Source organism: Dendrobates tinctorius, unplaced genomic scaffold (assembly GCF_039654945.1).
Source record: "Dendrobates tinctorius isolate UK_male_01 unplaced genomic scaffold, ASM3965494v1 ptg000254l, whole genome shotgun sequence".
NCBI lineage: Eukaryota > Metazoa > Chordata > Amphibia > Anura > Dendrobatidae > Dendrobates > Dendrobates tinctorius.
Window position 1 is genome coordinate 4543571 of NW_027361921.1, and position 27656 is coordinate 4571226.

At 38.6% G+C, this 27656-nt stretch overlaps 12 non-coding genes across 12 annotated transcripts; 9 read left to right on the forward strand and 3 right to left on the reverse strand.

The window, feature by feature from the left end:
- Positions 1-2167: 2167 nt before the first annotated feature.
- On the reverse strand, positions 2168-2241 carry TRNAN-AUU (transfer RNA asparagine (anticodon AUU)). Its single transcript has one exon. It is a non-coding gene; the product is annotated as a tRNA-Asn (tRNA).
- A 556-nt stretch (positions 2242-2797) lies between these two features.
- TRNAS-GCU (transfer RNA serine (anticodon GCU)) lies at positions 2798-2879 on the forward strand. Its single transcript has one exon. It is a non-coding gene; the product is annotated as a tRNA-Ser (tRNA).
- Positions 2880-3938: 1059 nt separating this feature from the next.
- On the reverse strand, positions 3939-4012 carry TRNAN-AUU (transfer RNA asparagine (anticodon AUU)). The gene has a single exon. It is a non-coding gene; the product is annotated as a tRNA-Asn (tRNA).
- A 556-nt stretch (positions 4013-4568) lies between these two features.
- TRNAS-GCU (transfer RNA serine (anticodon GCU)) lies at positions 4569-4650 on the forward strand. The gene has a single exon. It is a non-coding gene; the product is annotated as a tRNA-Ser (tRNA).
- Positions 4651-7769: 3119 nt separating this feature from the next.
- TRNAT-AGU (transfer RNA threonine (anticodon AGU)) lies at positions 7770-7843 on the reverse strand. The gene has a single exon. It is a non-coding gene; the product is annotated as a tRNA-Thr (tRNA).
- A 1503-nt stretch (positions 7844-9346) lies between these two features.
- On the forward strand, positions 9347-9428 carry TRNAS-GCU (transfer RNA serine (anticodon GCU)). Its single transcript has one exon. It is a non-coding gene; the product is annotated as a tRNA-Ser (tRNA).
- Positions 9429-11117: 1689 nt separating this feature from the next.
- TRNAS-GCU (transfer RNA serine (anticodon GCU)) lies at positions 11118-11199 on the forward strand. The gene has a single exon. It is a non-coding gene; the product is annotated as a tRNA-Ser (tRNA).
- A 1689-nt stretch (positions 11200-12888) lies between these two features.
- On the forward strand, positions 12889-12970 carry TRNAS-GCU (transfer RNA serine (anticodon GCU)). The gene has a single exon. It is a non-coding gene; the product is annotated as a tRNA-Ser (tRNA).
- Positions 12971-14659: 1689 nt separating this feature from the next.
- On the forward strand, positions 14660-14741 carry TRNAS-GCU (transfer RNA serine (anticodon GCU)). The gene has a single exon. It is a non-coding gene; the product is annotated as a tRNA-Ser (tRNA).
- Positions 14742-16931: 2190 nt separating this feature from the next.
- TRNAS-GCU (transfer RNA serine (anticodon GCU)) lies at positions 16932-17013 on the forward strand. The gene has a single exon. It is a non-coding gene; the product is annotated as a tRNA-Ser (tRNA).
- Positions 17014-22658: 5645 nt separating this feature from the next.
- TRNAS-GCU (transfer RNA serine (anticodon GCU)) lies at positions 22659-22740 on the forward strand. The gene has a single exon. It is a non-coding gene; the product is annotated as a tRNA-Ser (tRNA).
- A 1513-nt stretch (positions 22741-24253) lies between these two features.
- On the forward strand, positions 24254-24335 carry TRNAS-GCU (transfer RNA serine (anticodon GCU)). Its single transcript has one exon. It is a non-coding gene; the product is annotated as a tRNA-Ser (tRNA).
- The last annotated feature ends 3321 nt before the right edge of the window (positions 24336-27656 follow it).

Sequence of the window (27656 nt, forward strand, 5' to 3'; positions counted from 1 at the left end):
ACTAAACAGGCTCTTTGACCAACTAAGACAAAGGACAAACAGGTGTGATACATTAGAAAGCCTGCTTAGAGAGTTAAGAAGCCCCAAACTGACATAAAGAAAGAATAGCACTGCTGGCATTCAAATTCAAGATTTTCTGTTTACTAAACAGGCTCTTTGACCAACTAAGCCAAAGGACATAAAGGTGAGATACATTGGATAAACGGATTAGAGATGCATAGAAAGGAGGCATTTCAAAACTACATCAACTGGTTTTACATTGTCATGCTTGAAGCCATCTTTCTTCCTTTATATCTCGTAGATAGAAGAGATTTTTAATCTCATAATTCCACTATCAGTCGCAAGTGAAACACCTATTTTTAAGATAGGAAGCTTCTTTGTGAGGAGACGAAAACAAGGTACTGCTGAGATTCGAACTCAGGATCTCCTGTTTACTAGACAGGCACTTTATCCAATTAAGCCACTGCACCAGAAGATGTCATGCATTTGAAATCCAAGGAAGATTGAAGCACCAATCGAACATTCAACTGGTTAGCGCAGCAAAACAATATTGAGCTTGAGTTCCATTCCACGTAGAGCAGAAACATGGAATAAGATTTCAATCTCAGTCATAACACTTAAGAAGCCAAGTAAATTTTGAAGAGCATTCATTTAAAAGACTGACAAATTTACAGAAGCTGTATCGAGGACAAAGGCTTTGAAGTTTTGCAATTGAATGAGCCATCTTTTAGCACAGCTGAAATTTGGGACTTGTTTTGCTTCCAAGTTATGACACAGAATAGACAGATTGAAGAAATGCCATGGCAAAACCAAAAGGAGGAAAAATTATGACTAATTGATATTAAAAACCTCAGCACTGGTTCATTTCTGATAGAGTTTTCCCCAAGCTAACTTCAAACAACAGGCACTGTAGTTGACGAGATAAGGCAACTCTGACAAAAGCCAACATACAATCTTCAGTGAAAAAACACTGACTGGTAAAAACCCTCTCAACATCTTCCCACCTAAACACACGGGCGCTATGTAGACGAGGTGGCCGAGTGGTTAAGGGGATGGACTGCTAATCCATTGTGCTCTGCATGCATGGGTTCGAATCCCATCCTCGTCGGATTACTCTGCTTCTTCTTTCATGTTGAATGGTTTGGTTTTCATTTTTAACCCAAGCAGTGGACACTTCAAGCATGAAAGTTTACAATACTCCTGTGCTGCTATCAAACTTTGCAGAGTCAGACCTGTAAATCCACTGGTTTTAATTGGTAAAGCTTGATGCCATCCTATATTCTGTAAAGAAAATTATATCCTCTAATTCCTTTTAAAGTGTTTCAACAGCAGAGAATTTTTTTTCTCAATTGCACTATATTAGGGCTGTGGGAAATTAATATTTGATGACAAACAAGAGTAAAAGTCCTCTTTTTGGGGTAAAAACCCACAAAATGAGATGAAGAATAGAAAGCACTGCTGACAATTAAAATCAAGATTTTCCATTTAAAAAATAGGCTCTTTGACCAACTAAGCCAAAGGACAAACAGGTGCGAAACATTAAAAAGCCTGCTTAGAGAGTTAAACAGCCCTAAACTGAGATAAAGAAGGAAAAGGACTGCTGGCATTCAAATTCAAGATTTTCCATTTACTAAATAGGCTCTTTGACCAACTAAGACAAAGGACAAACAGGTGTGATACATTAGAAAGCCTGCTTAGAGAGTTAAACAGCCCTAAACTGAGATAAAGAAGGAAGAGGACTGCTGGCATTCAAATTCAAGATTTTCTGTTTACTAAACAGGCTCTTTGACCAACTAAGACAAAGGACAAACAGGTGTGATACATTAGAAAGCCTGCATAGAGAGTTAAGAAGCCCCAAACTGACATAAAGAAAGAATAGCACTGCTGGCATTCAAATTCAAGATTTTCTGTTTACTAAACAGGCTCTTTGACCAACTAAGCCAAAGGACATAAAGGTGAGATACATTGGATAAAAGGATTAGAGATGCATAGAAAGGAGGCATTTCAAAACTAAATCAACTGGTTTTACATTGTCATGCTTGAAGCCATCTTTCTTCCTTTATATCTCGTAGATCGAAGAGATTTTTAATCTCATAATTCCACTATCAGTCGCAAGTGAAACACCTATTTTTAAGATAGGAAGCTTCTTTGTGAGGAGACGAAAACAAGGCACTGCTGAGATTCAAACTCAGGATCTCCTGTTTAATAGACAGGCGCTTTAACAAACTAAGCCACAGCACCAGAAGATGGCATGCATTTGAAATCCAAGGAAGATTGAAGCACCAATCGAACATTCAACTGGTTAGCGCAGCAAAACAATATTGAGCTTGAGTTCCATTCCACGTAGAGCAGAAACATGGAATAAGATTTCAATCTCAGTCATAACACTTAAGAAGCCAAGTAAATTTTGAAGAGCATTCATTTAAAAGACTGACAAATTTACAGAAGCTGTATCGAGGACAAAGGCTTTGAAGTTTTGCAATTGATTGAGCCATCTTTTAGCACAGCTGAAATTTGGGACTTGTTTTGCTTCCAAGTTATGACACAGAATAGACAGATTGAAGAAATGCCATGGCAAAACCAAAAGGAGGAAAAATTATGACTAATTGATATTAAAAACCTCAGCACTGGTTCATTTCTGATAGAGTTTTCCCCAAGCTAACTTCAAACAACAGGCACTGTAGTTGACGAGATAAGGCAACTCTGACAAAAGCCAACATACAATCTTCAGTGAAAAAACACTGACTGGTAAAAACCCTCTCAACATCTTCCCACCTAAACGCACAGGCACTATGTAGACGAGGTGGCCGAGTGGTTAAGGCGATGGACTGCTAATCCATTGTGCTCTGCATGCATGGGTTCGAATCCCATCCTCGTCGGATTAATCTGCTTCTTCTTTCATGTTGAATGGTTTGGTTTTCATTTTTAACCCAAGCAGTGGACACTTCAAGCATGAAAGTTTACAATACTCCTGTGCTGCTATCAAACTTTGCAGAGTCAGACCTGTAAATCCACTGGTTTTAATTGGTAAAGCTTGATGCCATCCTATATTCTGTAAAGAAAATTATATCCTCTAATTCCTTTTAAAGTGTTTCAACAGCAGAGAATTTTTTTTCTCAATTGCACTATATTAGGGCTGTGGGAAATTAATATTTGATGACAAACAAGATTAAAAGTCCTCTTTTTGGGGTAAAAACCCACAAAATGAGATGAAGAATAGAAAGCACTGCTGACATTCAAAATCAAGATTTTCCTTTTACTAAATAGGCTCTTTGACCAACTAAGCCAAAGGACAAACAGGTGCGAAACATTAAAAAGCCTGCTTAGAGAGTTAAACAGCCCTAAACTGAGATAAAGAAGGAAAAGGACTGCTGGCATTCAAATTCAAGATTTTCCATTTACTAAATAGGCTCTTTGACCAACTAAGACAAAGGACAAACAGGTGTGATACATTAGAAAGCCTGCTTAGAGAGTTAAACAGCCCTAAACTGAGATAAAGAAGGAAGAGGACTGCTGGCATTCAAATTCAAGATTTTCTGTTTACTAAACAGGCTCTTTGACCAACTAAGACAAAGGACAAACAGGTGTGATACATTAGAAAGCCTGCATAGAGAGTTAAGAAGCCCCAAACTGACATAAAGAAAGAATAGCACTGCTGGCATTCAAATTCAAGATTTTCTGTTTACTAAACAGGCTCTTTGACCAACTAAGCCAAAGGACATAAAGGTGAGATACATTGGATAAAAGGATTAGAGATGCATAGAAAGGAGGCATTTCAAAACTAAATCAACTGGTTTTACATTGTCATGCTTGAAGCCATCTTTCTTCCTTTATATCTCGTAGATCGAAGAGATTTTTAATCTCATAATTCCACTATCAGTCGCAAGTGAAACACCTATTTTTAAGATAGGAAGCTTCTTTGTGAGGAGACGAAAACAAGGCACTGCTGAGATTCAAACTCAGGATCTCCTGTTTAATAGACAGGCGCTTTAACAAACTAAGCCACAGCACCAGAAGATGGCATGCATTTGAAATCCAAGGAAGATTGAAGCACCAATCGAACATTCAACTGGTTAGCGCAGCAAAACAATATTGAGCTTGAGTTCCATTCCACGTAGAGCAGAAACATGGAATAAGATTTCAATCTCAGTCATAACACTTAAGAAGCCAAGTAAATTTTGAAGAGCATTCATTTAAAAGACTGACAAATTTACAGAAGCTGTATCGAGGACAAAGGCTTTGAAGTTTTGCAATTGATTGAGCCATCTTTTAGCACAGCTGAAATTTGGGACTTGTTTTGCTTCCAAGTTATGACACAGAATAGACAGATTGAAGAAATGCCATGGCAAAACCAAAAGGAGGAAAAATTATGACTAATTGATATTAAAAACCTCAGCACTGGTTCATTTCTGATAGAGTTTTCCCCAAGCTAACTTCAAACAACAGGCACTGTAGTTGACGAGATAAGGCAACTCTGACAAAAGCCAACATACAATCTTCAGTGAAAAAACACTGACTGGTAAAAACCCTCTCAACATCTTCCCACCTAAACGCACAGGCACTATGTAGACGAGGTGGCCGAGTGGTTAAGGCGATGGACTGCTAATCCATTGTGCTCTGCATGCATGGGTTCGAATCCCATCCTCGTCGGATTAATCTGCTTCTTCTTTCATGTTGAATGGTTTGGTTTTCATTTTTAACCCAAGCAGTGGACACTTCAAGCATGAAAGTTTACAATACTCCTGTGCTGCTATCAAACTTTGCAGAGTCAGACCTGTAAATCCACTGGTTTTAATTGGTAAAGCTTGATGCCATCCTATATTCTGTAAAGAAAATTATATCCTCTAATTCCTTTTAAAGTGTTTCAACAGCAGAGAATTTTTTTTCTCAATTGCACTATATTAGGGCTGTGGGAAATTAATATTTGATGACAAACAAGATTAAAAGTCCTCTTTTTGGGGTAAAAACCCACAAAATGAGATGAAGAATAGAAAGCACTGCTGACATTCAAAATCAAGATTTTCCTTTTACTAAATAGGCTCTTTGACCAACTAAGCCAAAGGACAAACAGGTGCGAAACATTAAAAAGCCTGCTTTGAGAGTTAAACAGCCCTAAACTGAGATAAAGAAGGAAAAGGACTGCTGGCATTCAAATTCAAGATTTTCCATTTACTAAATAGGCTCTTTGATCAACTAAGACAAAGGACAAACAGGTGTGATACATTAGAAAGCCTGCTTAGAGAGTTAAACAGCCCTAAACTGAGATAAAGAAGGAAGAGGACTGCTGGCATTCAAATTCAAGATTTTCTGTTTACTAAACAGGCTCTTTGACCAACTAAGACAAAGGACAAACAGGTGTGATACATTAGAAAGCCTGCATAGAGAGTTAAGAAGCCCCAAACTGACATAAAGAAAGAATAGCACTGCTGGCATTCAAATTCAAGATTTTCTGTTTACTAAACAGGCTCTTTGACCAACTAAGCCAAACGACATAAAGGTGAGATACATTGGATAAACGGATTAGAGATGCATAGAAAGGAGGCATTTCAAAACTAAATCAACTGGTTTTATATTGTCATGCTTGAAGCCATCTTTCTTCCTTTATATCTCTTAGATAGAAGAGATTTTTAATCTCATAATTGCACTATCAGTCGCAAGTGAAACACCTATTTTTAAGATAGGAAGCTTCTTTGTGAGGAGATGAAAACAAGGCACTGCTGAGATTCAAACTCAGGATCTCCTGTTTACTAGACAGGCGCTTTAACAAACTAAGCCACAGCACCAGAAGATGGCATGCATTTGAAATCCAAGGAAGATTGAAGCACCAATCGAACATTCAACTGGTTAGCGCAGCAAAACAATATTGAGCTTGAGTTCCATTCCACGTAGAGCAGAAACATGGAATAAGATTTCAATCTCAGTCATAACACTTAAGAAGCCAAGTAAATTTTGAAGAGCATTCATTTAAAAGACTGACAAATTTACAGAAGCTGTATCGAGGACAAAGGCTTTGAAGTTTTGCAATTGAATGAGCAATCTTTTAGCACAGCTGAAATTTGGGACTTGTTTTGCTTCCAAGTTATGACACAGAATAGACAGATTGAAGAAATGCCATGGCAAAACCAAAAGGAGGAAAAATTATGACTAATTGATATTAAAAACCTCAGCACTGGTTCATTTCTGATAGAGTTTTCCCCAAGCTAACTTCAAACAACAGGCACTGTAGTTGACGAGATAAGGCAACTCTGACAAAAGCCAACATACAATCTTCAGTGAAAAAACACTGACTGGTAAAAACCCTCTCAACATCTTCCCACCTAAACGCACGGGCGCTATGTAGACGAGGTGGCCGAGTGGTTAAGGCGATGGACTGCTAATCCATTGTGCTCTGCATGCATGTGTTCGAATCCCATCCTCGTCGGATTAATCTGCTTCTTCTTTCATGTTGAATGGTTTGGTTTTCATTTTTAACCCAAGCAGTGGAACCCTTCAAGCATGAAAGTTTACAATACTCCTGTGCTGCTATCAAACTTTGCAGAGTCAGACCTGTAAATCCACTGGTTTTAATTGGTAAAGCTTGATGCCATCCTATATTCTGTAAAGAAAATTATATCCTCTAATTCCTTTTAAAGTGTTTCAACAGCAGAGAATTTTTTTTCTCAATTGCACTATATTAGGGCTGTGGGAAATTAATATTTGATGACAAACAAGAGTAAAAGTCCTCTTTTTGGGGTAAAAACCCACAAAATGAGATGAAGAATAGAAAGCACTGCTGACATTCAAAATCAAGATTTTCCTTTTACTAAATAGGCTCTTTGACCAACTAAGCCAAAGGACAAACAGGTGCGAAACATTAAAAAGCCTGCTTAGAGAGTTAAACAGCCCTAAACTGAGATAAAGAAGGAAAAGGACTGCTGGCATTCAAATTCAAGATTTTCCATTTACTAAATAGGCTCTTTGACCAACTAAGACAAAGGACAAACAGGTGTGATACATTAGAAAGCCTGCTTAGAGAGTTAAACAGCCCTAAACTGAGATAAAGAAGGAAGAGGACTGCTGGCATTCAAATTCAAGATTTTCTGTTTACTAAACAGGCTCTTTGACCAACTAAGACAAAGGACAAACAGGTGTGAAACATTAGAAAGCCTGCATAGAGAGTTAAGAAGCCCCAAACTGACATAAAGAAAGAATAGCACTGCTGGCATTCAAATTCAAGATTTTCTGTTTACTAAACAGGCTCTTTGACCAACTAAGCCAAAGGACAAACAGGTGTGATACATTAGAAAGCCTGCTTAGAGAGTTAAGAAGCCCCAAACTGACATAAAGAAAGAATAGCACTGCTGGCATTCAAATTCAAGATTTTCTGTTTACTAAACAGGCTCTTTGACCAACTAAGGCCGGTTTCACACTAGCGCATTTTCAGCGCGCGCACGGCCGGGGGTAGCTCCGCCCCCGAGCCGGCTCTCTGCCCGGCGTGCCCGCCCCTTCCTTGTAGCGCCGCCTCCTAGCGGACAGCGGCGCTACAAGCCAAACCGGCCTAAGCCAAAGGACATAAAGGTGAGATACATTGGATAAACGGATTAGAGATGCATAGAAAGGAGGCATTTCAAAACTAAATCAACTGGTTTTACATTGTCACGCTTGAAGCCATCTTTCTTCCTTTATATCTCGTAGATAGAAGAGATTTTTAATCTCATAATTCCACTATCAGTAGCAAGTGAAACACCTATTTTTAAGATAGGAAGCTTCTTTGTGAGGAGACGAAAACAAGGCACTGCTGAGATTCGAACTCAGGATCTCCTGTTTACTAGACAGGCGCTTTAACCAACTAAGCCACAGCACCAGCAGATGGCATGCATTTGAAATCCAAGGAAGATTGAAGCACCAATCGAACATTCAACTGGTTAGCGCAGCAAAACAATATTGAGCTTGAGTTCCATTCCACGTAGAGCAGGAACATGGAATAAGATTTCAATCTCAGTCATAACACTTAAGAAGCCAAGTAAATTTTGAAGAGCATTCATTTAAAAGACTGACAAATTTACAGAAGTTGTATCGAGGACAAAGGCTTTGAAGTTTTGCAATTGAATGAGCCATCTTTTAGCACAGCTGAAATTTGGGACTTGTTTTGCTTCCAAGTTATGACACAGAATAGACAGATTGAAGAAATGCCATGGCAAAACCAAAAGGAGGAAAAATTATGACTAATTGATATTAAAAACCTCAGCACTGGTTCATTTCTGATAGCGTTTTCCCCAAGCTAACTTCAAACAACAGGCACTGTAGTTGACGAGATAAGGCAACTCTGACAAAAGCCAACATACAATCTTCAGTGAAAAAACACTGACTGGTAAAAACCCTCTCAACATCTTCCCACCTAAACGCACGGGCGCTATGTAGACGAGGTGGCCGAGTGGTTAAGGCGATGGACTGCTCATCCATTGTGCTCTCCATGCATGGGTTCGAATCCCATCCTCGTCGGATTAATCTGCTTCTTCTTTCATGTTGAATGGTTTGGTTTTCATTTTTAACCCAAGCAGTGGACACTTCAAGCATGAAAGTTTACAATACTCCTGTGCTGCTATCAAACTTTGCAGAGTCAGACCTGTAAATCCACTGGTTTTAATTGGTAAAGCTTGATGCCATCCTATATTCTGTAAAGAAAATTATATCCTCTAATTCCTTTTAAAGTGTTCTTTGTGAGGAGACGAAAACAAGGCACTGCTGAGATTCGAACTCAGGATCTCCTGTTTACTAGACAGGCACTTTAACCAACTAAGCCACAGCACCAGCAGATGGCATGCATTTGAAATCCAAGGAAGATTGAAGCACCAATCGAACATTCAACTGGTTAGCGCAGCAAAACAATATTGAGCTTGAGTTCCATTCCACGTAGAGCAGAAACATGGAATAAGATTTCAATCTCAGTCATAACACTTAAGAAGCCAAGTAAATTTTGAAGAGCATTCATTTAAAAGACTGACAAATTTACAGAAGTTGTATCGAGGACAAAGGCTTTGAAGTTTTGCAATTGAATGAGCCATCTTTTAGCACAGCTGAAATTTGGGACTTGTTTTGCTTCCAAGTTATGACACAGAATAGACAGATTGAAGAAATGCCATGGCAAAACCAAAAGGAGGAAAAATTATGACTAATTGATATTAAAAACCTCAGCACTGGTTCATTTCTGATAGCGTTTTCCCCAAGCTAACTTCAAACAACAGGCACTGTAGTTGACGAGATAAGGCAACTCTGACAAAAGCCAACATACAATCTTCAGTGAAAAAACACTGACTGGTAAAAACCCTCTCAACATCTTCCCACCTAAACGCACGGGCGCTATGTAGACGAGGTGGCCGAGTGGTTAAGGCGATGGACTGCTAATCCATTGTGCTCTGCATGCATGGGTTCGAATCCCATCCTCGTCGGATTAATCTGCTTCTTCTTTCATGTTGAATGGTTTGGTTTTCATTTTTAACCCAAGCAGTGGACACTTCAAGCATGAAAGTTTACAATACTCCTGTGCTGCTATCAAACTTTGCAGAGTCAGACCTGTAAATCCACTGGTTTTAATTGGTAAAGCTTGATGCCATCCTATATTCTGTAAAGAAAATTATATCCTCTAATTCCTTTTAAAGTGTTTCAACAGCAGAGAATTTTTTTTCTCAATTGCACTATATTAGGGCTGTGGGAAATTAATATTTGATGACAAACAAGAGTAAAAGTCCTCTTTTTGGGGTAAAAACCCACAAAATGAGATGAAGAATAGAAAGCACTGCTGACATTCAAAATCAAGATTTTCCTTTTACTAAATAGGCTCTTTGACCAACTAAGCCAAAGGACAAACAGGTGCGAAACATTAAAAAGCCTGCTTAGAGAGTTAAACAGCCCTAAACTGAGATAAAGAAGGAAAAGGACTGCTGGCATTCAAATTCAAGATTTTCCATTTACTAAATAGGCTCTTTGACCAACTAAGACAAAGGACAAACAGGTGTGATACATTAGAAAGCCTGCTTAGAGAGTTAAACAGCCCTAAACTGAGATAAAGAAGGAAGAGGACTGCTGGCATTCAAATTCAAGATTTTCTGTTTACTAAACAGGCTCTTTGACCAACTAAGACAAAGGACAAACAGGTGTGATACATTAGAAAGCCTGCTTAGAGAGTTAAGAAGCCCCAAACTGACATAAAGAAAGAATAGCACTGCTGGCATTCAAATTCAAGATTTTCTGTTTACTAAACAGGCTCTTTGACCAACTAAGCCAAAGGACATAAAGGTGAGATACATTGGATAAAAGGATTAGAGATGCATAGAAAGGAGGCATTTCAAAACTAAATCAACTGGTTTTACATTGTCATGCTTGAAGCCATCTTTCTTCCTTTATATCTCGTAGATCGAAGAGATTTTTAATCTCATAATTCCACTATCAGTCGCAAGTGAAACACCTATTTTTAAGATAGGAAGCTTCTTTGTGAGGAGACGAAAACAAGGCACTGCTGAGATTCAAACTCAGGATCTCCTGTTTACTAGACAGGCGCTTTAACAAACTAAGCCACAGCACCAGAAGATGGCATGCATTTGAAATCCAAGGAAGATTGAAGCACCAATCGAACATTCAACTGGTTAGCGCAGCAAAACAATATTGAGCTTGAGTTCCATTCCACGTAGAGCAGAAACATGGAATAAGATTTCAATCTCAGTCATAACACTTAAGAAGCCAAGTAAATTTTGAAGAGCATTCATTTAAAAGACTGACAAATTTACAGAAGCTGTATCGAGGACAAAGGCTTTGAAGTTTTGCAATTGAATGAGCCATCTTTTAGCACAGCTGAAATTTGGGACTTGTTTTGCTTCCAAGTTATGACACAGAATAGACAGATTGAAGAAATGCCATGGCAAAACCAAAAGGAGGAAAAATTATGACTAATTGATATTAAAAACCTCAGCACTGGTTCATTTCTGATAGAGTTTTCCCCAAGCTAACTTCAAACAACAGGCACTGTAGTTGACGAGATAAGGCAACTCTGACAAAAGCCAACATACAATCTTCAGTGAAAAAACACTGACTGGTAAAAACCCTCTCAACATCTTCCCACCTAAACGCACAGGCACTATGTAGACGAGGTGGCCGAGTGGTTAAGGCGATGGACTGCTAATCCATTGTGCTCTGCATGCATGGGTTCGAATCCCATCCTCGTCGGATTAATCTGCTTCTTCTTTCATGTTGAATGGTTTGGTTTTCATTTTTAACCCAAGCAGTGGACACTTCAAGCATGAAAGTTTACAATACTCCTGTGCTGCTATCAAACTTTGCAGAGTCAGACCTGTAAATCCACTGGTTTTAATTGGTAAAGCTTGATGCCATCCTATATTCTGTAAAGAAAATTATATCCTCTAATTCCTTTTAAAGTGTTTCAACAGCAGAGAATTTTTTTTCTCAATTGCACTATATTAGGGCTGTGGGAAATTAATATTTGATGACAAACAAGAGTAAAAGTCCTCTTTTTGGGGTAAAAACCCACAAAATGAGATGAAGAATAGAAAGCACTGCTGACATTCAAAATCAAGATTTTCCTTTTACTAAATAGGCTCTTTGACCAACTAAGCCAAAGGACAAACAGGTGCGAAACATTAAAAAGCCTGCTTAGAGAGTTAAACAGCCCTAAACTGAGATAAAGAAGGAAAAGGACTGCTGGCATTCAAATTCAAGATTTTCCATTTACTAAATAGGCTCTTTGACCAACTAAGACAAAGGACAAACAGGTGTGATACATTAGAAAGCCTGCTTAGAGAGTTAAACAGCCCTAAACTGAGATAAAGAAGGAAGAGGACTGCTGGCATTCAAATTCAAGATTTTCTGTTTACTAAACAGGCTCTTTGACCAACTAAGACAAAGGACAAACAGGTGTGATACATTAGAAAGCCTGCTTAGAGAGTTAAGAAGCCCCAAACTGACATAAAGAAAGAATAGCACTGCTGGCATTCAAATTCAAGATTTTCTGTTTACTAAACAGGCTCTTTGACCAACTAAGCCAAAGGACATAAAGGTGAGATACATTGGATAAAAGGATTAGAGATGCATAGAAAGGAGGCATTTCAAAACTAAATCAACTGGTTTTACATTGTCATGCTTGAAGCCATCTTTCTTCCTTTATATCTCGTAGATCGAAGAGATTTTTAATCTCATAATTCCACTATCAGTCGCAAGTGAAACACCTATTTTTAAGATAGGAAGCTTCTTTGTGAGGAGACGAAAACAAGGCACTGCTGAGATTCAAACTCAGGATCTCCTGTTTACTAGACAGGCGCTTTAACAAACTAAGCCACAGCACCAGAAGATGGCATGCATTTGAAATCCAAGGAAGATTGAAGCACCAATCGAACATTCAACTGGTTAGCGCAGCAAAACAATATTGAGCTTGAGTTCCATTCCACGTAGAGCAGAAACATGGAATAAGATTTCAATCTCAGTCATAACACTTAAGAAGCCAAGTAAATTTTGAAGAGCATTCATTTAAAAGACTGACAAATTTACAGAAGCTGTATCGAGGACAAAGGCTTTGAAGTTTTGCAATTGAATGAGCCATCTTTTAGCACAGCTGAAATTTGGGACTTGTTTTGCTTCCAAGTTATGACACAGAATAGACAGATTGAAGAAATGCCATGGCAAAACCAAAAGGAGGAAAAATTATGACTAATTGATATTAAAAACCTCAGCACTGGTTCATTTCTGATAGAGTTTTCCCCAAGCTAACTTCAAACAACAGGCACTGTAGTTGACGAGATAAGGCAACTCTGACAAAAGCCAACATACAATCTTCAGTGAAAAAACACTGACTGGTAAAAACCCTCTCAACATCTTCCCACCTAAACGCACAGGCACTATGTAGACGAGGTGGCCGAGTGGTTAAGGCGATGGACTGCTAATCCATTGTGCTCTGCATGCATGGGTTCGAATCCCATCCTCGTCGGATTAATCTGCTTCTTCTTTCATGTTGAATGGTTTGGTTTTCATTTTTAACCCAAGCAGTGGACACTTCAAGCATGAAAGTTTACAATACTCCTGTGCTGCTATCAAACTTTGCAGAGTCAGACCTGTAAATCCACTGGTTTTAATTGGTAAAGCTTGATGCCATCCTATATTCTGTAAAGAAAATTATATCCTCTAATTCCTTTTAAAGTGTTTCAACAGCAGAGAATTTTTTTTCTCAATTGCACTATATTAGGGCTGTGGGAAATTAATATTTGATGACAAACAAGAGTAAAAGTCCTCTTTTTGGGGTAAAAACCCACAAAATGAGATGAAGAATAGAAAGCACTGCTGACATTCAAAATCAAGATTTTCCTTTTACTAAATAGGCTCTTTGACCAACTAAGCCAAAGGACAAACAGGTGCGAAACATTAAAAAGCCTGCTTAGAGAGTTAAACAGCCCTAAACTGAGATAAAGAAGGAAAAGGACTGCTGGCATTCAAATTCAAGATTTTCCATTTACTAAATAGGCTCTTTGACCAACTAAGACAAAGGACAAACAGGTGTGATACATTAGAAAGCCTGCTTAGAGAGTTAAACAGCCCTAAACTGAGATAAAAAAGGAAGAGGACTGCTGGCATTCAAATTCAAGATTTTCTGTTTACTAAACAGGCTCTTTGACCAACTAAGACAAAGGACAAACAGGTGTGAAACATTAGAAAGCCTGCATAGAGAGTTAAGAAGCCCCAAACTGACATAAAGAAAGAATAGCACTGCTGGCATTCAAATTCAAGATTTTCTGTTTACTAAACAGGCTCTTTGACCAACTAAGCCAAAGGACATAAAGGTGAGATACATTGGATAAACGGATTAGAGATGCATAGAAAGGAGGCATTTCAAAACTAAATCAACTGGTTTTACATTGTCATGCTTGAAGCCATCTTTCTTCCTTTATATCTCTTAGATAGAAGAGATTTTTAATCTCATAATTGCACTATCAGTCGCAAGTGAAACACCTATTTTTAAGATAGGAAGCTTCTTTGTGAGGAGATGAAAACAAGGCACTGCTGAGATTCAAACTCAGGATCTCCTGTTTACTAGACAGGCGCTTTACCAAACTAAGCCACAGCACCAGGAGATGGCATGCATTTGAAATCCAAGGAAGATTGAAGCACCAATCGAACATTCAACTGGTTAGCGCAGCAAAACAATATTGAGCTTGAGTTCCATTCCACGTAGAGCAGAAACATGGAATAAGATTTCAATCTCAGTCATAACACTTAAGAAGCCAAGTAAATTTTGAAGAGCATTCATTTAAAAGACTGACAAATTTACAGAAGCTGTATCGAGGACAAAGGCTTTGAAGTTTTGCAATTGAATGAGCCATCTTTTAGCACAGCTGAAATTTGGGACTTGTTTTGCTTCCAAGTTATGACACAGAATAGACAGATTGAAGAAATGCCATGGCAAAACCAAAAGGAGGAAAAATTATGACTAATTGATATTAAAAACCTCAGCACTGGTTCATTTCTGATAGAGTTTTCCCCAAGCTAACTTCAAACAACAGGCACTGTAGTTGACGAGATAAGGCAACTCTGACAAAAGCCAACATACAATCTTCAGTGAAAAAACACTGACTGGTAAAAACCCTCTCAACATCTTCCCACCTAAACGCACGGGCGCTATGTAGACGAGGTGGCCGAGTGGTTAAGGCGATGGACTGCTAATCCATTGTGCTCTGCGTGCATGGGTTCGAATCCCATCCTCGTCGGATTAATCTGCTTCTTCTTTCATGTTGAATGGTTTGGTTTTCATTTTTAACCCAAGCAGTGGACACTTCAAGCATGAAAGTTTACAATACTCCTGTGCTGCTATCAAACTTTGCAGAGTCAGACCTGTAAATCCACTGGTTTTAATTGGTAAAGCTTGATGCCATTCTATATTCTGTAAAGAAAATTATATCCTCTAATTCCTTTTAAAGTGTTTCAACAGCAGAGAATTTTTTTTCTCAATTGCACTATATTAGGGCTGTGGGAAATTAATATTTGATGACAAACAAGAGTAAAAGTCCTCTTTTTGGGGTAAAAACCCACAAAATGAGATGAAGAATAGAAAGCACTGCTGACATTCAAAATCAAGATTTTCCTTTTACTAAATAGGCTCTTTGACCAACTAAGCCAAAGGACAAACAGGTGCGAAACATTAAAAAGCCTGCTTAGAGAGTTAAACAGCCCTAAACTGAGATAAAGAAGGAAAAGGACTGCTGGCATTCAAATTCAAGATTTTCCATTTACTAAATAGGCTCTTTGACCAACTAAGACAAAGGACAAACAGGTGTGATACATTAGAAAGCCTGCTTAGAGAGTTAAACAGCCCTAAACTGAGATAAAGAAGGAAGAGGACTGCTGGCATTCAAATTCAAGATTTTCTGTTTACTAAACAGGCTCTTTGACCAACTAAGACAAAGGACAAACAGGTGTGATACATTAGAAAGCCTGCTTAGAGAGTTAAGAAGCCCCAAACTGACATAAAGAAAGAATAGCACTGCTGGCATTCAAATTCAAGATTTTCTGTTTACTAAACAGGCTCTTTGACCAACTAAGGCCGGTTTCACACTAGCGCATTTTCAGCGCGCGCACGGCCGGGGGTAGCTCCGCCCCCGAGCCGGCTCTCTGCCCGGCGTGCCCGCCCCTTCCTTGTAGCGCCGCCTCCTAGCGGACAGCGGCGCCTGCGATCGGCGCACCCTATCTTTAGCATAGGGTGCGCCGATCGTGCGCAGGCCGTGCGCTAGTTGCGCTTTGACCTGCGCTGCGCACTTTTGACGGTGCGCCGTGCGCGCCAAAATCCGAAAAGTTTGATTTTGGCGCGCACGGCGCACCGTCAAAAGTGCGCAGCGCAGGTCAAAGCGCAACTAGCGCACGACCTGCGCACGATCGGCGCACCCTATGCTAAAGATAAGGTGCACCGATCGCAGGCGTCGCTGTCCGCTAGGAGGCGGCGCTACAAGGAAGGGGCGGACACGCCGGGCAGAGAGCCGGATCGGGGGTGGAGCTACCCCCGGCCGTGCGCGCGCTGAAAATGCGCTAGTGTGAAACCGGCCTAAGCCAAAGGACATAAAGGTGAGATACATTGGATAAACGGATTAGAGATGCATAGAAAGGAGGCATTTCAAAACTAAATCAACTGGTTTTACATTGTCATGCTTGAAGCCATCTTTCTTCCTTTATATCTCTTAGATAGAAGAGAATTTTAATCTCATAATTGCACTATCAGTCGCAAGTGAAACACCTATTTTTAAGATAGGAAGCTTCTTTGTGAGGAGATGAAAACAAGGCACTGCTGAGATTCAAACTCAGGATCTCCTGTTTACTAGACAGGCGCTTTAACAAACTAAGCCACAGCACCAGAAGATGGCATGCATTTGAAATCCAAGGAAGATTGAAGCACCAATCGAACATTCAACTGGTTAGCGCAGCAAAACAATATTGAGCTTGAGTTCCATTCCACGTAGAGCAGAAACATGGAATAAGATTTCAATCTCAGTCATAACACTTAAGAAGCCAAGTAAATTTTGAAGAGCATTCATTTAAAAGACTGACAAATTTACAGAAGCTGTATCGAGGACAAAGGCTTTGAAGTTTTGCAATTGAATGAGCCATCTTTTAGCACAGCTGAAATTTGGGACTTGTTTTGCTTCCAAGTTATGACACAGAATAGACAGATTGAAGAAATGCCATGGCAAAACCAAAAGGAGGAAAAATTATGACTAATTGATATTAAAAACGTCAGCACTGGTTCATTTCTGATAGAGTTTTCCCCAAGCTAACTTCAAACAACAGGCACTGTAGTTGACGAGATAAGGCAACTCTGACAAAAGCCAACATACAATCTTCAGTGAAAAAACACTGACTGGTAAAAACCCTCTCAACATCTTCCCACCTAAACACACGGGTGCTATGTAGACGAGGTGGCCGAGTGGTTAAGGCGATGGACTGCTAATCCATTGTGCTCTGCATGCATGGGTTCGAATCCCATCCTCGTCGGATTAATCTGCTTCTTCTTTCATGTTGAATGGTTTGGTTTTCATTTTTAACCCAAGCAGTGGACACTTCAAGCATGAAAGTTTACAATACTCCTGTGCTGCTATCAAACTTTGCAGAGTCAGACCTGTAAATCCACTGGTTTTAATTGGTAAAGCTTGATGCCATCCTATATTCTGTAAAGAAAATTATATCCTCTAATTCCTTTTAAAGTGTTTCAACAGCAGAGAAGTTTTTTTTCTCAATTGCACTATATTAGGGCTGTGGGAAATTAATATTTGATGACAAACAAGAGTAAAAGTCCTCTTTTTGGGGTAAAAACCCACAAAATGAGATGAAGAATAGAAAGCACTGCTGACATTCAAAATCAAGATTTTCCTTTTACTAAATAGGCTCTTTGACCAACTAAGCCAAAGGACAAACAGGTGCGAAACATTAAAAAGCCTGCTTAGAGAGTTAAACAGCCCTAAACTGAGATAAAGAAGGAAAAGGACTGCTGGCATTCAAATTCAAGATTTTCCATTTACTAAATAGGCTCTTTGACCAACTAAGACAAAGGACAAACAGGTGTGATACATTAGAAAGCCTGCTTAGAGAGTTAAACAGCCCTAAACTGAGATAAAGAAGGAAGAGGACTGCTGGCATTCAAATTCAAGATTTTCTGTTTACTAAACAGGCTCTTTGACCAACTAAGACAAAGGACAAACAGGTGTGATACATTAGAAAGCCTGCTTAGAGAGTTAAGAAACCCAAACTGACATAAAGAAAGAATAGCACTGCTGGCATTCAAATTCAAGATTTTCTGTTTACTAAACAGGCTCTTTGACCAACTAAGCCAAAGGACATAAAGGTGAGATACATTGAATAAACGGATTAGAGATGCATAGAAAGGAGGCATTTCAAAACTAAATCAACTGGTTTTACATTGTCATGCTTGAAGCCATCTTTCTTCCTTTATATCTCGTAGATAGAAGAGATTTTTAATCTCATAATTCCACTATCAGTCGCAAGTGAAACACCTATTTTTAAGATAGGAAGCTTCTTTGTGAGGAGACGAAAACAAGGCACTGCTGAGATTCGAACTCAGGATCTCCTGTTTACTAGACAGGCGCTTTAACAAACTAAGCCACAGCACCAGAAGATGGCATGCATTTGAAATCCAAGGAAGATTGAAGCACCAATCGAACATTCAACTGGTTAGCGCAGCAAAACAATATTGAGCTTGAGTTCCATTCCACGTAGAGCAGAAACATGGAATAAGATTTCAATCTCAGTCATAACACTTAAGAAGCCAAGTAAATTTTGAAGAGCATTCATTTAAAAGACTGACAAATTTACAGAAGCTGTATCGAGGACAAAGGCTTTGAAGTTTTGCAATTGAATGAGCCATCTTTTAGCACAGCTGAAATTTGGGACTTGTTTTGCTTCCAAGTTATGACACAGAATAGACAGATTGAAGAAATGCCATGGCAAAACCAAAAGGAGGAAAAATTATGACTAATTGATATTAAAAACCTCAGCACTGGTTCATTTCTGATAGAGTTTTCCCCAAGCTAACTTCAAACAACAGGCACTGTAGTTGACGAGATAAGGCAACTCTGACAAAAGCCAACATACAATCTTCAGTGAAAAAACACTGACTGGTAAAAACCCTCTCAACATCTTCCCACCTAAACGCACAGGCACTATGTAGACGAGGTGGCCGAGTGGTTAAGGCGATGGACTGCTAATCCATTGTACTCTGCATGCATGGGTTCGAATCCCATCCTCGTCGGATTAATCTGCTTCTTCTTTCATGTTGAATTGTTTGGTTTTCATTTTTAACCCAAGCGGTGGACACTTCATGCATGAAAGTTTACAATACTCTTGTGCTGCTATCAAACTTTGCAGAGTCAGATCTGTAAATCCACTGGTTTTAATTTGTAAAGCTTGATGCCATCCTATATTCTGTAAAGAAAATTATATCCTCTAATTCCTTTTAAAGTGTTTCAACAGCAGATAATTTTTTTTCTCAATTGCACTATATTAGGGCTGTGGGAAATTAATATTTGATGACAAACAAGAGTAAAAGTCCTCTTTTTGGGGTAAAAACCCACAAAATGAGATGAAGAATAGAAAGCACTGCTGACATTCAAAATCAAGATTTTCCTTTTACTAAATAGGCTCTTTGACCAACTAAGCCAAAGGACAAACAGGTGCGAAACATTAAAAAGCCTGCTTAGAGAGTTAAACAGCCCTAAACTGAGATAAAGAAGGAAAAGGACTGCTGGCATTCAAATTCAAGATTTTCCATTTACTAAATAGGCTCTTTGACCAACTAAGACAAAGGACAAACAGGTGTGATACATTAGAAAGCCTGCTTAGAGAGTTAAACAGCCCTAAACTGAGATAAAGAAGGAAGAGGACTGCTGGCATTCAAATTCAAGATTTTCTGTTTACTAAACAGGCTCTTTGACCAACTAAGACAAAGGACAAACAGGTGTGATACATTAGAAAGCCTGCTTAGAGAGTTAAACAGCCCTAAACTGAGATAAAGAAGGAAGAGGACTGCTGGCATTCAAATTCAAGATTTTCTGTTTACTAAATAGGCTCTTTGACCAACTAAGACAAAGGACAAACAGGTGTGATACATTAGAAAGCCTGCTTAGAGAGTTAACCAGCCCTAAACTGAGATAAAGAAGGAAGAGGACTGCTGGCATTCAAATTCAAGATTTTCTGTTTACTAAACAGGCTCTTTGACCAACTAAGACAAAGGACAAACAGGTGTGATACATTAGAAAGCCTGCTTAGAGAGTTAAGAAGCCCCAAACTGACATAAAGAAAGAATAGCACTGCTGGCATTCAAATTCAAGATTTTCTGTTTACTAAACAGGCTCTTTGACCAACTAAGACAAAGGACAAACAGGTGTGATACATTAGAAAGCCTGCTTAGAGAGTTAAGAAGCCCCAAACTGACATAAAGAAAGAATAGCACTGCTGGCATTCAAATTCAAGATTTTCTGTTTACTAAACAGGCTCTTTGACCAACTAAGCCAAAGGACATAAAGGTGAGATACATTGGATAAACGGATTAGAGATGCATAGAAAGGAGGCATTTCAAAACTAAATCAACTGGTTTTACATTGTCATGCTTGAAGCCATCTTTCTTCCTTTATATGTCTTAGATAAAAGAGATTTTTAATCTCATAATTGCACGATCAGTCGCAAGTGAAACACCTATTTTTAAGATAGGAAGCTTCTTTGTGAGGAGATGAAAACAAGGCACTGCTGAGATTCGAACACAGGATCTCCTGTTTACTAGACAGGCGCTTTAACCAACTAAGCCACAGCACCAAAAGATGGCATGCATTTGAAATCCAAGGAAGATTGAAGCACCAATCGAACATTCAACTGGTTAGCGCAGCAAAACAATATTGAGCTTGAGTTCCATTCCACGTAGAGCAGAAACATGGAATAAGATTTCAATCTCAGTCATAACACTTAAGAAGCCAAGTAAATTTTGAAGAGGATTCATTTAAAAGGCTGACAAATTTACAGAAGCTGTATCGAGGACAAAGGCTTTGAAGTTTTGCAATTGAATGAGCCATTTTTTAGCACAGCTGAAATTTGGGACTTGTTTTGCTTCCAAGTTATGACACAGAATAGACAGATTGAAGAAATGCCATGGCAAAACCAAAAGGAGGAAAAATTATGACTAATTGATATTAAAAACCTCAGCACTGGTTCATTTCTGATAGAGTTTTCCCCAAGCTAACTTCAAACAACAGGCACTGTAGTTGACAAGATAAGGCACTGTAGTTGACGAGATAAGGCAACTCTGACAAAAGCCAACATACAATCTTCAGTGAAAAAACACTGACTGGTAAAAACCCTCTCAACATCTTCCCACCTAAACGCACAGGTGCTATGTAGACGAGGTGGCCGAGTGGTTAAGGCTATGGACAGCTAATCCATTGTGCTCTGCATGCAAGGGTTCGAATACCATCCTCGTCGGATTAATCTGCTTCTTCTTTCATGTTGAATGGTTTGGTTTTCATTTTTAACCCAAGTGGTGGACACTTCAAGCATGAAAGTTTACAATACTCCTGTGCTGCTATCAAACTTTGCAGAGTCAGATCTGTAAATCCACTGGTTTTAATTTGTAAAGCTTGATGCCATCCTATATTCTGTAAAGAAAATTATATCCTCTAATTCCTTTTAAAGTGTTTCAACAGCAGAGAATTTTTTTTCTCAATTGCACTATATTAGGGCTGTGGGAAATTAATATTTGATGACAAACAAGAGTAAAAGTCCTCTTTTTGGGGTAAAAACCCACAAAATGAGATGAAGAATAGAAAGCACTGCTGACATTCAAAATCAAGATTTTCCTTTTACTAAATAGGCTCTTTGACCAACTAAGCCAAAGGACAAACAGGTGCGAAACATTAAAAAGCCTGCTTAGAGAGTTAAACAGCCCTAAACTGAGATAAAGAAGGAAAAGGACTGCTGGCATTCAAATTCAAGATTTTCCATTTACTAAATAGGCTCTTTGACCAACTAAGACAAAGGACAAACAGGTGTGATACATTAGAAAGCCTGCTTAGAGAGTTAAACAGCCCTAAACTGAGATAAAGAAGGAAGAGGACTGCTGGCATTCAAATTCAAGATTTTCTGTTTACTAAACAGGCTCTTTGACCAACTAAGACAAAGGACAAACAGGTGTGATACATTAGAAAGCCTGCATAGAGAGTTAAGAAGCCCCAAACTGACATAAAGAAAGAATAGCACTGCTGGCATTCAAATTCAAGATTTTCTGTTTACTAAACAGGCTCTTTGACCAACTAAGCCAAAGGACATAAAGGTGAGATACATTGGATAAACGGATTAGAGATGCATAGAAAGGAGGCATTTCAAAACTAAATCAACTTTCTTCCTTTATATCTCTTAGATAGAAGAGATTTTTAATCTCATAATTGCACTATCAGTCGCAAGTGAAACACCTATTTTTAAGATAGGAAGCTTCTTTGTGAGGAGACGAAAACAAGGCACTGCTGAGATTCAAACTCAGGATCGCCTGTTTACTAGACAGGCGCTTTAACCAACTAAGCCACAGCACCAGAAGATGGCATGCATTTGAAATCCAAGGAAGATTGAAGCACCAATCGAACATTCAACTGGTTAGCGCAGCAAAACAATATTGAGCTTGAGTTCCATTCCACGTAGAGCAGAAACATGGAATAAGATTTCAATCTCAGTCATAACACTTAAGAAGCCAAGTAAATTTTGAAGAGCATTCATTTAAAAGACTGACAAATTTACAGAAGCTGTATCGAGGACAAAGGCTTTGAAGTTTTGCAATTGAATGAGCCATCTTTTAGCACAGCTGAAATTTGGGACTTGTTTTGCTTCCAAGTTATGACACAGAATAGACAGATTGAAGAAATGCCATGGCAAAACCAAAAGGAGGAAAAATTATGACTAATTGATATTAAAAACCTCAGCACTGGTTCATTTCTGATAGAGTTTTCCCCAAGCTAACTTCAAACAACAGGCACTGTAGTTGACGAGATAAGGCAACTCTGACAAAAGCCAACATACAATCTTCAGTGAAAAAACACTGGTAAAAACCCTCTCAACATCTTCCCACCTAAACGCACAGGCGCTATGTAGATGAGGTGGCCGAGTGGTTAAGGCGATGGACTGCTAATCCATTGTGCTCAGCATGCATGGGTTCGAATCCCATCCTCGTCGGATTAATCTGCTTCTTCTTTCATGTTGAATGGTTTGGTTTTCATTTTTAACCCAAGTGGTGGACACTTCAAGCATGAAAGTTTACAATACTCCTGTGCTGCTATCAAACTTTGCAGAGTCAGATCTGTAAATCCACTGGTTTTAATTTGTAAAGCTTGATGCCATCCTATATTCTGTAAAGAAAATTATATCCTCTAATTCCTTTTAAAGTGTTTCAACAGCAGAGAATTTTTTTTCTCAATTGCACTATATTAGGGCTGTGGGAAATTAATATTTGATGACAAACAAGAGTAAAAGTCCTCTTTTTGGGGTAAAAACCCACAAAATGAGATGAAGAATAGAAAGCACTGCTGACATTCAAAATCAAGATTTTCCTTTTACTAAATAGGCTCTTTGACCAACTAAGCCAAAGGACAAACAGGTGCGAAACATTAAAAAGCCTGCTTAGAGAGTTAAACAGCCCTAAACTGAGATAAAGAAGGAAAAGGACTGCTGGCATTCAAATTCAAGATTTTCCATTTACTAAATAGGCTCTTTGACCAACTAAGACAAAGGACAAACAGGTGTGATACATTAGAAAGCCTGCATAGAGAGTTAAGAAGCCCCAAACTGACATAAAGAAAGAATAGCACTGCTGGCATTCAAATTCAAGATTTTCTGTTTACTAAACAGGCTCTTTGACCAACTAAGCCAAAGGACATAAAGGTGAGATACATTGGATAAACGGATTAGAGATGCATAGAAAGGAGGCATTTCAAAACTAAATCAACTTTCTTCCTTTATATCTCTTAGATAGAAGAGATTTTTAATCTCATAATTGCACTATCAGTCGCAAGTGAAACACCTATTTTTAAGATAGGAAGCTTCTTTGTGAGGAGACGAAAACAAGGCACTGCTGAGATTCGAACTCAGGATCGCCTGTTTACTAGACAGGCGCTTTAACCAACTAAGCCACAGCACCAGAAGATGGCATGCATTTGAAATCCAAGGAAGATTGAAGCACCAATCGAACATTCAACTGGTTAGCGCAGCAAAACAATATTGAGCTTGAGTTCCATTCCACGTAGAGCAGAAACATGGAATAAGATTTCAATCTCAGTCATAACACTTAAGAAGCCAAGTAAATTTTGAAGAGCATTCATTTAAAAGACTGACAAATTTACAGAAGCTGTATCGAGGACAAAGGCTTTGAAGTTTTGCAATTGAATGAGCCATCTTTTAGCACAGCTGAAATTTGGGACTTGTTTTGCTTCCAAGTTATGACACAGAATAGACAGATTGAAGAAATGCCATGGCAAAACCAAAAGGAGGAAAAATTATGACTAATTGATATTAAAAACCTCAGCACTGGTTCATTTCTGATAGAGTTTTCCCCAAGCTAACTTCAAACAACAGGCACTGTAGTTGACGAGATAAGGCAACTCTGACAAAAGCCAACATACAATCTTCAGTGAAAAAACACTGGTAAAAACCCTCTCAACATCTTCCCACCTAAACGCACAGGCGCTATGTAGATGAGGTGGCCGAGTGGTTAAGGCGATGGACTGCTAATCCATTGTGCTCAGCATGCATGGGTTCGAATCCCATCCTCGTCGGATTAATCTGCTTCTTCTTTCATGTTGAATGGTTTGGTTTTCATTTTTAACCCAAGTGGTGGACACTTCAAGCATGAAAGTTTACAATACTCCTGTGCTGCTATCAAACTTTGCAGAGTCAGATCTGTAAATCCACTGGTTTTAATTTGTAAAGCTTGATGCCATCCTATATTCTGTAAAGAAAATTATATCCTCTAATTCCTTTTAAAGTGTTTCAACAGCAGAGAATTTTTTTTCTCAATTGCACTATATTAGGGCTGTGGGAAATTAATATTTGATGACAAACAAGAGTAAAAGTCCTCTTTTTGGGGTAAAAACCCACAAAATGAGATGAAGAATAGAAAGCACTGCTGACATTCAAAATCAAGATTTTCCTTTTACTAAATAGGCTCTTTGACCAACTAAGCCAAAGGACAAACAGGTGCGAAACATTAAAAAGCCTGCTTAGAGAGTTAAACAGCCCTAAACTGAGATAAAGAAGGAAAAGGACTGCTGGCATTCAAATTCAAGATTTTCCATTTACTAAATAGGCTCTTTGACCAACTAAGACAAAGGACAAACAGGTGTGATACATTAGAAAGCCTGCTTAGAGAGTTAAACAGCCCTAAACTGAGATAAAGAAGGAAGAGGACTGCTGGCATTCAAATTCAAGATTTTCTGTTTACTAAACAGGCTCTTTGACCAACTAAGACAAAGGACAAACAGGTGTGATACATTAGAAAGCCTGCTTAGAGAGTTAAGAAGCCCCAAACTGACATAAAGAAAGAATAGCACTGCTGGCATTCAAATTCAAGATTTTCTGTTTACTAAACAGGTTCTTTGACCAACTAAGCCAAAGGACATAAAGGTGAGATACATTGAATAAACGGATTAGAGATGCATAGAAAGGAGGCATTTCAAAACAAAATCAACTGGTTTTACATTGTCATGCTTGAAGTCATCTTTCTTCCTTTATATCTCTTAGATAGAAGAGATTTTTAATCTAATAATTGCACTATCAGTCGCAAGTGAAACACCTATTTTTAAGATAGGAAGCTTCTTTGTGAGGAGATGAAAACAAGGCACTGCTTAGATTCAAACTCAGGATCTCCTGTTTACTAGACAGGCGCTTTAACAAACTAAGCCACAGCACCAGAAGATGGCATGCATTTGAAATCCAAGGAAGATTGAAGCACCAATCGAACATTCAACTGGTTAGCGCAGCAAAACAATATTGAGCTTGAGTTCCATTCCACGTAGAGCAGAAACATGGAATAAGATTTCAATCTCAGTCATAACACTTAAGAAGCCAAGTAAATTTTGAAGAGCATTCATTTAAAAGACTGACAAATTTACAGAAGCTGTATCGAGGACAAAGGCTTTGAAGTTTTGCAATTGAATGAGCCATCTTTTAGCACAGCTGAAATTTGGGACTTGTTTTGCTTCCAAGTTATGACACAGAATAGACAGATTGAAGAAATGCCATGGCAAAACCAAAATGAGGAAAAATTATGACTAATTGATATTAAAAACCTCAGCACTGGTTCATTTCTGATAGAGTTTTCCCCAAGCTAACTTCAAACAACAGGCACTGTAGTTGACGAGATAAGGCAACTCTGACAAAAGCCAACATATAATCTTCAGTGAAAAAACACTGACTGGTAAAAACCCTCTCAACATCTTCCCACCTAAACGCACGGGCGCTATGTAGACGAGGTGGCCGAGTGGTTAAGGGGATGGACTGCTAATCCATTGTGCTCTGCATGCATGGGTTCGAATCCCATCCTCGTCGGATTAATCTGCTTCTTCTTTCATTTTGAATGGTTTGGTTTTCATTTTTAACCCAAGCAGTGGAACCCTTCAAGCATGAAAGTTTACAATACTCCTGTGCTGCTATCAAACTTTGCAGAGTCAGACCTGTAAATCCACTGGTTTTAATTGGTAAAGCTTGATGCCATCCTATATTCTGTAAAGAAAATTATATCCTCTAATTCCTTTTAAAGTGTTTCAACAGCAGAGAATTTTTTTTCTCAATTGCACTATATTAGGGCTGTGGGAAATTAATATTTGATGACAAACAAGAGTAAAAGTCCTCTTTTTGGGGTAAAAACCCACAAAATGAGATGAAGAATAGAAAGCACTGCTGACATTCAAAATCAAGATTTTCCTTTTACTAAATAGGCTCTTTGACCAACTAAGCCAAAGGACAAACAGGTGCGAAACATTAAAAAGCCTGCTTAGAGAGTTAAACAGCCCTAAACTGAGATAAAGAAGGAAAAGGACTGCTGGCATTCAAATTCAAGATTTTCCATTTACTAAATAGGCTCTTTGACCAACTAAGACAAAGGACAAACAGGTGTGATACATTAGAAAGCCTGCTTAGAGAGTTAAACAGCCCTAAACTGAGATAAAGAAGGAAGAGGACTGCTGGCATTCAAATTCAAGATTTTCTGTTTACTAAACAGGCTCTTTGACCAACTCCTGTGCTGCTATCAAACTTTGCAGAGTCAGATCTGTAAAACCACTGGTTTTAATTTGTAAAGCTTGATGCCATCCTATATTCTGTAAAGAAAATTATATCCTCTAATTCCTTTTAAAGTGTTTCAACAGCAGAGAATTTTTTTTCTCAATTGCACTATATTAGGGCTGTGGGAAATTAATATTTGATGACAAACAAGAGTAAAAGTCCTCTTTTTGGGGTAAAAACCCACAAAATGAGATGAAGAATAGAAAGCACTGCTGACATTCAAAATCAAGATTTTCCTTTTACTAAATAGGCTCTTTGACCAACTAAGCCAAAGGACAAACAGGTGCGAAACATTAAAAAGCCTGCTTAGAGAGTTAAACAGCCCTAAACTGAGATAAAGAAGGAAAAGGACTGCTGGCATTCAAATTCAAGATTTTCCATTTACTAAATAGGCTCTTTGACCAACTAAGACAAAGGACAAACAGGTGTGATACATTAGAAAGCCTGCTTAGAGAGTTAAACAGCCCTAAACTGAGATAAAGAAGGAAGAGGACTGCTGGCATTCAAATTCAAGATTTTCTGTTTACTAAACAGGCTCTTTGACCAACTAAGACAAAGGACAAACAGGTGTGATACATTAGAAAGCCTGCATAGAGAGTTAAGAAGCCCCAAACTGACATAAAGAAAGAATAGCACTGCTGGCATTCAAATTCAAGATTTTCTGTTTACTAAACAGGCTCTTTGACCAACTAAGCCAAAGGACATAAAGGTGAGATACATTGGATAAACGGATTAGAGATGCATAGAAAGGAGGCATTTCAAAACTAAATCAACTTTCTTCCTTTATATCTCTTAGATAGAAGAGATTTTTAATC